Raw genomic sequence first — 11598 nt, forward strand, 5'->3', positions numbered from 1 at the left:
ATCCAATTTTTGTGGCATTATACAAAAGTTCAGTCAATGGTGGATTGAAATTTAAAAAAAAAAAATGGGTCCCACCCACAGAGAGATTGAAAAGCAATGATCGGAATCATGCAGTCTTAGTGGAGAGGTAAAAAGCCTGTGGAGATTATCCAGTCTAAGCTCTCCATCAGTGGTAAACTGTCTCTTAAGAGTTTTCCAGCAATGAAATTCTGATTCTTGGCAGCATTATCACAATCAATGTTTATTAAGCATTTGACATGCAAATGCACCATCCTATGAATATTATGGTCTTTACCAAAACTCTAAGCAGAAGATACTTCTTTTCTAATTTTAAAGAAGAGACAAATTGAGGCTGGGGGAAAGGCTGAACTTTACCCAATCCAGCCATCTCACTCCAGACACACTATATGGCCGCTAGCTTCACTGATTTATTTAAACCCAATTTCATTTCATATGACAAAATGAGAGATGTTTTCTCTCTGCCTGCTGGAGATTATTTCTCTAAGGAGAAAGAATTCAAATCCTGGGGCTGAGATTGTGGCTCAGCAGTAGAGCGCTCGCCTAGCATGGGTGGGTCCCGGGTTCGATCCTCAGCACCACATAAAGATAAAGGCATTGTGTTGTGTCCATCTACTCCTAAAATTTATATATATATATATATATATATATATATATATATATATATATATATATATATATAAAATTCAAATCCTGATGTAATCAATGAAAACAATGTCCAAAGCATTTGCCAACATGGAACTTTTTTTAAATGACATTTAATGTTACCTGACAAAATGGCAGAGGCTGTAGTGTAGATGAATGGGCTCTGGAGACCAATGGACCTGGGTCTAGTTATGAACAGTCTTCTCATCTGTAAAATGGGGATGACAACTATACTTACTTTAGCATATTATTGTAAAAATTATGAGAATAGCTCCTGGCATTCACGCATGCATTCAATAAATATGAATTGAGCGTTTCCCGTGGGCCAGGCACTGTTCTTGGTGATGGAGACACAGGGGTGAGCAAGACAGAGTCCCTGTTGAGTCACAGCACTTACCTTCCAGAGGGAGGAGACAAAATAAATCAGTACCCAAACAAGTGAACATGTTCATTTCAGATAATGGCAAATGAAATTATGAGGGTAAGAGAGGATCATGTGATAGACAGCAAAGGGGTGTGGAGGGATGTTTTCACTTGGGAAGGGCTGGTTGGGGAAGGCCTCCGTGTGGAAGTGGCTTTGAGCTAGGACCAAATACCAGGAAGGATCCAGCCTTCCTGGATTTTGACACTTAAGAACAGAGGGAATAGGCACGGCCATAATTTAAGAGGTCATAATTCAAGAACAAGTTTGGAGAGTTCAAAGAACACCAAGAAGTCCAAAGTATCCAGAAAGGAAAGGAGGTCCATGAGGCCAAATCCCACAGGATCTTCTAAATCTGCAGATGATCTCAGATTTTATTCTAACTGAAGTGCTGAGCCCTTATGATTTTTTTCTTTCTTCTGTTCCTTTTTGGTACCAGGGATTGAACCTAGGGGCGCTTAACCATTGAGTCACATCCCCAAGACCTTTTAATATTTTATTTCGACACAGGATCTGGCTAAGTTGCTTAGGGCGTTGCTAAATTGCTGAGCCTGGCTTTGAACTCACAATCCTCCTGCCTCAGCCTCCCGAGCCGCAGGGATGACAGGTGTGGGATACAGAGAGAGTGACATACATACTCTGACAAAAGAGTTTTAAAACATCACTCGGGCTGCTGTGTGCTTGCAGGACTCTAGACAGAAGGGGTGTAGGCTATTATGTAATTTAGGTGAGGGATGGTGGTAGCTTGGACTAGGTATTTACAATGGAGATGGAGAAAAATGATTCAGATAAGTTTTCAGAGGTAGCTCAGAAGACTTAATAGGCACTAAAAAAAGTTTTGTTTTTTTTTTAATCATCACTACTACTAGAAGCTTTTAAACCATCCTGGGCATAATGTTTCATTGAAGAAATATTGCTTTAGAGTATCTCTTACAAAACAATTTGCTTGTTCTCTAAAGTTTTGATTGCTTAATGTGATCAGAAGGAATGAGCTGAGAAAAGAAAAAGTCCATTTGAATATGGACACAATCTTTCTTTCCTGCATTATTTGGTGATTGAGGAGACAAGATCATAGTAACTGCTGGCCAATTGGGATCATTAGACAAGAATGTGAATCTTGGGAAGCCACCCACCATGGCTGATATGAAAAGAAGATGACCAGAGAGGAACCAACCCAGCACAACTGAAGATACAATGAATTAGACCAGCTGTATACAAAGATGAAGTAAAATCTAAACTGGAGAATGTTTCATTTGAGCAAGACAGAGGCCTACAACAGCCTACACCGCCTGTAAGTTCAAAGATACTTTAAATGCAAAATTGATTTGCAGAAAAAGCAAATATAGAAACTATTAGGTCCAGAGCAGAGTTCAGAAAACTTGCTGAGATTCTCCTCTGATCACTACTCTGCAGTTTCATGCAAGGATAAGAGCTGAGGATTGCTGTATACGGGAGGTCCGGAGTGAGAAACCTACATAAAATAGAGATGGAAAAGGGCCATATCCACAGTTAAAGGGTGGACTAAAAACTCCATAGGCAGACAGAGATGCCAAGGAAGTCTGTGATCTCTGCCTGGATGCTGGATGAGACAAAGTCTCCCCTGGGAGCTCCAAACCTCAGGCCACCAATTGTACAGGTTCTGGATCTATAACACATGGTCCAGGAATGACCACTACTCCTTGTGCAAGATATTATAATAAAAGTTTGCATTGGGTCAGAGACTTCCCTGTCTCACTAGGAAGAAGTAAGCACAAACTTTCTCTAAATGGTATACACAAGGAGAAAATACTTGCAAAAAACGTTTCCGATAAAGGATTTGCATATTGAATACATAAAGAATTCTTACAATTCATTAGAAGGGAACTCAACGATTTGAATAGATAACTTCACTAAAGAAGATATACAAATGGAAAATTACTCAGCAGTAAAAGAGAAGAACCCTACTGATGTACAAAACATAAATGGACCTCAAAAGCTTTGCACTAAGCTAGAACCCAGACACAAAAACTACATACAGTGATTCAATTTATACAAACTCAAAGAAAGGGACTGCCACATGATCAAAAACCAAGGCAGGGGCTGGGGATATGGCTCAAGCGGTAGCGCGCTCCCCTGGCATGCGTGCGACCCGGGTTCGATCCTCAGCACCACATACAAACAAAGATGTTGTGCCCGCCAAAAGCTAAAAAATAAATATATATAAAAAAAAAACAAACAAAAAACAAGGCAATGGTTGCTAGGATCTGGGGATGAGGGAAGAGTGAAGTTATTCTCTATTATAACTGTGGTCATGGTTACATGATTGCAAATTTGTTACGACATGTTGAATACTTAAAATGGGTGAAGTTTGGGCTGAGGGCCCAGCAGGAGCGAGGCCCTGGATTCAATCGGTAGCTCTGGGTAAAAAAATAAACAGTGAATTTTGTCATGTGTAAATCATATCTCAATAAAACTTATTTTTAAATGTTAGATTTCTCACTGAAAGAACTAGAATATATGAATATACACTTTTCTGATCTTTGAACCATATTACTCTCACACATAAAGCTGTGTGATACTGGGTAATTTAATTCTCTGAGTCTTAGTCTCCTCCTCAGGTATAACACAAGAGTAATAACAGAATGTTACAGATTATTATTAAATTATATATAATTAAACAAATTATATATATGTATATGTATATGTACACACACACACACACACACACACACATATATAATCACCTTATACAATGTCAGATATTCCAGTCATCAACTCAGAGCAATTTCTAAGCCTTCTGCCTTTTTTCTTATTCAACAGCCTCCTCAACTCACTCAGCTACCTTCTCTTATGGCTGCCTTCCCTCGTGGGTTGCTTACAGGGAGAGTGGACCCAGGAACATCCAGTTCCCTGAATCACTTGAATTTAGAATGTTAAAATTGTATTCCGGGTTATAATTTAATCTCCCTTAAGTTTGGTTAGTGTCTCTGGGATGCCAGTAAGATGGTGTGTCTGTGGCTAACTGCAAGCATGAGGACCTGACTCTCTAGATTGTGTGGAATAAAGGAGGCCTGGCTGGGTGGACTCCCCTGGCACCTCTTGTGGGCCATCCTGGCCTAGTAATAAGGCAAGAGGGCGGCAATAAATGCCAGAGGGCTGACCTATGTGCCACTTTAAAAATACACACACATGGGGTGGGGAGGGAGAGAGAGAGAGAAAGAGAGAGACCACCACCAAAATATGATTTTCTTAAAGGAACTCTTCAAGATTGGAACAGGCATTATCCTGAATTATTTTCGAGAGACTTGTTTTATGAATGATTTTCTCATTTGTGTGCCCATGAGGAATCTTGCCCTTCAATTGAATGGACATTTTGGTTGAATTCTCATTCCCAGTTAAGAACAAGTAAAAAGAAGACATTCTATACCTGTGTTTCCCGACTGTTTCCATGCCTCAGCCCCAACAGAACCCCTGCAGTAAAGGGGGAAGCTTCCTAGGGCCCAGCAGCCTTTCCAGGGGTATTGACCCTATAGGACCCAACGCCACCCTTTCCGGGCATAGCCAGGCTCCCCAGCACACCAGTTGGGTTGCTCTGCTATGAAACAATTGCTGGTTGGTAAGGACTAGTGTTCTCCATGCTGGCCGGCTGTAATTCTGACTCCGTAGCAAAACACCTCTAAGATAATCAGAACATCTCAGTATGGACCTCTGACCACATTCCTGGGCAAGTTTCATGAGATTGAATGGATTCTATTGCTGAATTTATCTTGGCTATTTGAGCATTAACCTGATGTCATAAGTTCTCTAAATTCATGAAACTAGAAAGACTGGATCTGGGGGTATGTTGTTGATGAATTTTTATCTATTCATCCCTTTTTGACAGTCTGTCAAGGTACCTCTGTAGCAGAAACAAGGCATTGTATAAATTATTTCTCACAATTATAAAATTAGAATAACAATCCCTACACACCCACGTACCTCACAGGGTGGTTGTCAGAGAGATAAAGAATTGGAACCATATCTGCTGCCCAGTGAATGAATGCTGGGTATATTTGTGCCTCTGTCCTGGGTTCTGCATGCACAAATTCAACCAACTACAGATCGAAAATATTTCTTGAAAACCTACAGGGAGCGGTGGCACACCCCTGTAATCCCAGTGGCTTGGGGGGCTGAGGCAGGAGAATCATGAGTTCAAAGCCAGCCTCAGCAAAATCGAGGTGCAAAGCAACTCAGTGAGACCCTGTCTCTAAATAAAATACAAAATAGGGCTGGGGATGTGGCTCAGTGGTAAAGTACCCCTGACTTCAATCCCCAGTACCCAAACCAAAAACTAAGCAAAAACCCTGGATCTGTACTGAGCATGTGCAAATTTTCCTGTCATTCTCCCTAATACAGTATAAGAACTATTGATATGCTATTACATTGAATCAGGTATGATAGGTAATCTAATTTTAAACATGTGGGATGTGCATAAGTTATATGCAAATACTTATGTGGTTTTTTGTTTTGCTTTTGTGATACTGGGGAATAAACTAGGGGACTTTCCCACTGAGCTACATCTTCATCCCTTTCTTTTATTTATTTTGAGGTGAGGTCTCACCAGGTTGGCAAGGCTGGCCTTGAACTTGCGATCTTTCCACCTCAGCCTCCTGAGTTGCTGGGATTACTGGGATGCGCTACCATGCCTTGCATACTGTGCCATTTTATATAAGGGACTTGAGCATCTAAGGACTTGGGTGTCTAAGAAGGATCCTGGAGCCACCATCCCCATAGATACTGAGATTTGATTAATTGGGTTGAAATGATTTTTAGGTGTTCATATTCTGAGAACCATTAGGTTAAGGGAAAAAAAAAACTCCAAGGTTAAATTTGCTAAATTCACCTTTAAAAATTTTTATTGGTATTTTATGATTGTATACAATAATGAAATTCATTGTGATATATTCATACATGCACACAGCATAATTTGACTTGTGATTTTTGTGGGAAAGATGGAGTCAACCTACCTGGGAACTTGCCAAGGCTTCCATGGGTGATAAATGGTCCCATGAGATAACAGAATCAGGGAGTTGGGGAGGGGAAAGATCAGCACTTTCTTTTTCTAGATGGACAGAGAAAGCCACGCTGGGAAGCCTGAAATCCTAACAAATAGATAATAATGGTCCCTGTCCAGAGTTTTTCTCCAGAATGCAATGCCATTAAAAAAAAGAAAAGGCTTAAAAACTAAAGTGATTCAGAAAAACTGAGCATTCTACAAACATGAGCACTCCATTTGGGCAAATAATAAAGTCAGAATCTGCTTATCAGTTCCTCTAATGGAAATGACAACCAGCCCAAGCAGAATGCCCTGTGATTCGAAGGATAACAGAAGCAGCTCACCAGATCTCCTGTTATTACTGATGGAATCCTCCCAGCTATTACACCTTGGAAAAATATTAACGCGCGCAGCCAACAAAGACAAATCTACAAGAGGAGAAAGCGAGGGCTGCGGCTCTGTTGCCATGCCAAGCCGGTATTCAAATTGTACTCTCCTGAGCTGTGTCTAATGTCAGCATCATTTTTTTAAAGAGACATATCAGTTTCAGTCAAGGTTTTTATTTTATTTTCCCCATTCTTCACTGACTGGGTGAGGGAAAAAGGAAAAAAAAAAAAAAAGAATTACCAGCCACATTACTTTTTAATTTAATGCCCTTGAGTAAGGGCATCAGCAGCGAGGCATGATGGAGATTTCCAAGTGGACCACGAGTGCAAAGAGCCCCTAGTGCTTCTCTTCCATGAATATGGGTTGCAGCGGCCTCTGCATCATTCTCTCAAGGTAACGCCTTGCTTCCCGTTGTCATTGTATCTCGGAATCAAATTATTTGAATTCCAGACACATCGACAGCACACTGAAGGGCCCCTGCCAATTTTTGCAGCTCGCTTGGAAAAGAGCATCAGGAAGCATCAGTCATTTATACGACTCCCAGGCCCCTGTTGTAAATTCAGCGCGTGGGGCTGCCTCCAGGTGCGGCCCTGCAGCTTAGCTCTCTAATCCTGTAACCCTTTGCTACCAGCCCCTTCCCCGTGCCAGGCCTTCCCCCTTTTTTTGGTGGATGGCGTCCCGGCTGCCAGAGGAGACCTGGACACAGAAGCCAGTTATTTTTTTTGCAATCAGGCCTGGGGGTAAAACCCCAAAGCACCAACGAACCGAGCTGTCCCCACAGCCGCCCCTCCTGTACTTGAAAATTCATACAGATGGAATCTGGTTCAAATCGACATCTGTCCTATCCTCGTGATTCGGCTGACAATAGCCCGTCTCTTGTTGGAATAGGAGGGAGCTCATTAGCAGGGGTGGTTTTGAAGAATCATTTTAAGACAGAGGGAAAATTTCACAACATCGTTGAAAGAGGAATACATAATATAACCCCAAATTTATGTGTTTTTAAATATGCACAGAGATAATCCACACCTATACATAATTAAGCAGAAGAAAATATACCCCCAAATGAACAGTGATCATTTTATGTGTCGTCTTTACCTTTTTTTGTATTTTCAAAAACCAACAGGCGTTACTTTTACCGTCAGCAAAATAAATGCTCTTTGGAAAGATAACTTCTTTCCAGAGTGCTTTTGAAGGAAAGGACTATTTTTCAAAAGGCTCACTACCTGGTCAGCCTCTGGCTCACTCCTGCCCGCTGCCCCTTCTAAGCAGAAGGACGCCTGGGGTCCCAGTGAAGAGAGATTTGTACAGCAGGAGCAAGAGCGGCCTTATTAGCCTAGTGGATTCTCTCCCATGAATTGAGCCACCCAGAGAACAGGTGTAGAGACAGAAGAGAAGGGGAAGAGGCAGGGAGGAGCAGGGGAAGGAAGCACTTGAGTGACTGGAGATCTAGACACTTCAGAGCTGGAGATGCCGCAGGCTCAAGGCAAGCTTCCAATTCTAGGGTTCTGGGCCAGGCAGGGCCACAGCTCCTCTTTTTCTGGGAGGTGCACGGGGTCGGTTTTCCTGGATATGCAAGAGATAGACCCACAGCCAAGATTCCTGTTTTCCTTAGTACCCTACGTATCCTTACCAGGCTCAGGAAAGTCTCCTCCTGGATCAGACTATATTTTGTTTCTTTTCATCAAATATAGGAAACAGGATTTTTCAAGGATGCCAGGAGCCTGAGATAGGCAAATGGGTTTCTTGGGTCATTTGATTCTTTATTGAATATACCACCCAAACTAACAGATCTGTTTGTTTACTTTCACCTTTCCTTTTCATTATATCTAATAATTCTGTTCAAAATAATGTACTAAATTGTTCAGAAAATTGTTCTTTTAGTGCCTGCTGGTATGCTGCACAATTTTCTTTAGCCATTATTGCCAGAATTCCTACCTTAAGACAAAAATAGAAGAATTTCCGGTATTACTGAAAAACCAAATGAGACTTCGGAATTACAGCTACCATCATCACAGCTGTTGCTGTTTCTGCTGCTGCTACTACAGCTTCTGCGATAGCTATCACACAAACTGTACAAACTGTTGCATTAAGATTTACTTCAAGAAGAAATAGACATATTAATGGATTCCTCTGCTTTAAGCTGCTTGCGGAACCTGGACTGTGTATCACTTACGTGCATTATGAACTGATACAACAAATTGTAATTAGTACCAGGGAATCTTTGCTGACGGTGTCATCTGTGGTACAGTTTTTCCAGGGATCTCTCACTTGGAGCAGTCAACGGCTTGATATCATGGCATTTTGTATCCTCCTCCTTTCTGCTTGTGGCAGGTTGTTTATGGTGTATGTGTAAAAACCACTATGGTCGTTATCCACAAGTATGGCTAAGTGTGTTGGGCCGGTAGTCAAAGACGGGTAAGATCCAATTACAATGGTACCAACCTAAGATAGGAGGCTGATGATTTGAGGTCAGACCATCCAATGACAGGTAAGGACCATATGTAGTACTGGACAACCTAAAACAGGCACCATCCCTAAGCCACACACTTGTTGTTTAATAAAACAAAAGGGAGGAGATGTTGGGGATGCAAATCAAGTCAAGATGGCGCCTGGCAGTTTGCCAGGAGGAGTGGTTTGTGAAGTAACTCCAGTGAGCCATTGAGATGATGAGGATTCCTTATTGGCTGACTGCTGTATCTAGATGATGTTAATTAAGTTAAGCTATGTGTAATTAGTTGGGTATACGTACCTCTGCTGTCCCACAGAGAAGCGGCTCCTGCTACCTTGGGTGCCCGCTACTTTGAGTTCTCACTCAGTTCCCGCTGAGTTCACTTGCAATAAAGTAGTTCCCGTTTCAACCTTCAAGTTGCTTGTCAACCCCCAGTTATTCTGCCCAGCCGGACTACAGCACTAAACCAGAGCTACCAGCAGCCCACATGGGCTTTGGTACACATTTGTTAGAGCTACCCCTTTGCTATAGTTTGGACCTGCAATGCCTCCCAAAGGTTCGTGTGTGGAGAACTTGGTCCCCAGCTGGTGGTTCTCTTGGAAGGTAGTGGAAACTTTAGGCCAAGGACTGAAATCGTGAGCCAAAATAAATCTTTCCTCCCTTAAGTGGTTTTCCTCAGGTATTTTTGTCACAGCCACAGAAAGGTGACTAGCAAACCCTTCCTCACGTTAAAAAAGTTAGATTCCTCAATAGCAATTATTAAAGACACTTGTTCTACATAAGTTATATAAGTGACTCATTATAAAACAATGGAAAATTTAAAATGATTCATTATTAGACGCTCACAATCACTCAGATCTAATAATTTGGCATAAAACAGTCAGACTTCTGTCTTCAAGAAAGTAAGATTCTTTTTGATGGTTTTAAAGCTTATTTGTTTGATAGCTCATGTTTTATAGACATGATCATCAGATGGGCAAACTTTTCTAGTTGTTTATGGACTTCCCATTGGTTTAAACACATTTAAGATGTCTAATTTTAATTGATTTAAAATTAAATCTCACAGTGATTTTAGGTATTATTTATTTTAAAATATTTTTAGTTGCAGTTGGACACAGTATTTTTATTTTATTTGTTTTTATGTGGTGCTGAGGGTCGAACCCAGTGCCTCACACATGCTAGTTAAGTGTTCTACCACTGAGCTACAATCCCAGCCCTTGATGTATTTTTTAAACTAATGAGAATGCACATATAACCAAGACACAGGATCTTTTAATTATAAGAGAATACTTGATATAAGAGAATACACATAAATTTTTATATAAATATTTTAAAATATAAAATTATGAATATTGTCTGTAATGATAGTTTTGTTAGAAAATATAATCAAGATAGACTCAATAGAAGTGAAATATCTTAATAGGCCCCTAGCTATAGTTGTTAATTTTTAAATCTGAGGAATGGCCTACAAGGCAGGCTCTGGGATACAATTTGCATAAGTGACATTCTTCAAGTGTCAAGGAACAAAGATACTCTTCATGTTCTATGAACTCAGAGTATGTGTAATGCTATTTTTAGGGGTGCACTGGGGATTGAACCCAGGTGCTTTACCACTGAGCTACATCCCCAGATCTTTTTGTTTTCTTTTTTTGTTTGAGACAGGGTCTCCTTAAGTTACTGAGACTGACCTTGAACTTGCGATCCTCTTGTGTGAGCCTCCTGAGTCTCTGGAATTACAGGTGTGCACCAGGGGGCCCATGTGTAATACTGTTTTTAAAACGTTTAATAAAATCAGTATATTGGCAATGTCGAATTTTTGACAAAATGTAAGAGGTAAAGAGAAAGCTACAAACAATTTTGGTAATAAATACTGGGAGGGAGGGAAGGAGGGGGAGAATTGTAACAAACCGAGTATAATAGAACATTGGCAAATATCATTTCCAATCGGTAGGAAAGGTCAATCTGTTGATAAATAGTATTCAGAGTAAGACTAATTTAAAACCAAATAGATCTCAAGACACCAGATTAAATAATCCCAGTGGATATAAGGAGGTGTAAGAGAAGAGACTATGAAAGGACTAGAAGGAAAGGTAGCTGCATACTCAGAATTGTGTTGAGGGTGGGTTTTTCCAAGGGTGTGAGCAAGGAAGAGAACATATGGAAACAGTCTTCTTAGGAAGACTTGGTACTTTGTCCTTTTGGTCATATTTTTTCCTCCTCACTATTTTAATTTATATCCTCTGGCTGTGACTATTATCTTTTTCTAATTAAAAATAATTACTTGCTGAAGTCTGTGTTTTAGTAAGAACAATGAACATCCAAGTTTCAGCTTTTTGAACCTGAACAAATAACTGAATCTAAGGAGAAAGACATTATAGGCAAAAAGCAAAGAGCAAAATCACGATGCAGAAGACTAAAGACAGATTACTGCTTCCGACACTGAAAAATTAAGCTAAAAGGCAAATCATAGACTATGAAAATATTTGCCATAAATATCAAAGTAATATCTTTAATAAAATAAAATACTCTATAAATTTCCCAGCAACCAAGAAACAGTTGAATTATGGCTTATTCACATGAAGAATTATTAGCCATTAAAATAATTTTCATGGGGAAATGGTCATGATTTATTACTAAGGGGAAGACAAATACAAACTATATCTA

Source organism: Ictidomys tridecemlineatus, chromosome 4 (genome assembly GCF_052094955.1).
Source record: "Ictidomys tridecemlineatus isolate mIctTri1 chromosome 4, mIctTri1.hap1, whole genome shotgun sequence".
Lineage (NCBI taxonomy): Eukaryota > Metazoa > Chordata > Mammalia > Rodentia > Sciuridae > Ictidomys > Ictidomys tridecemlineatus.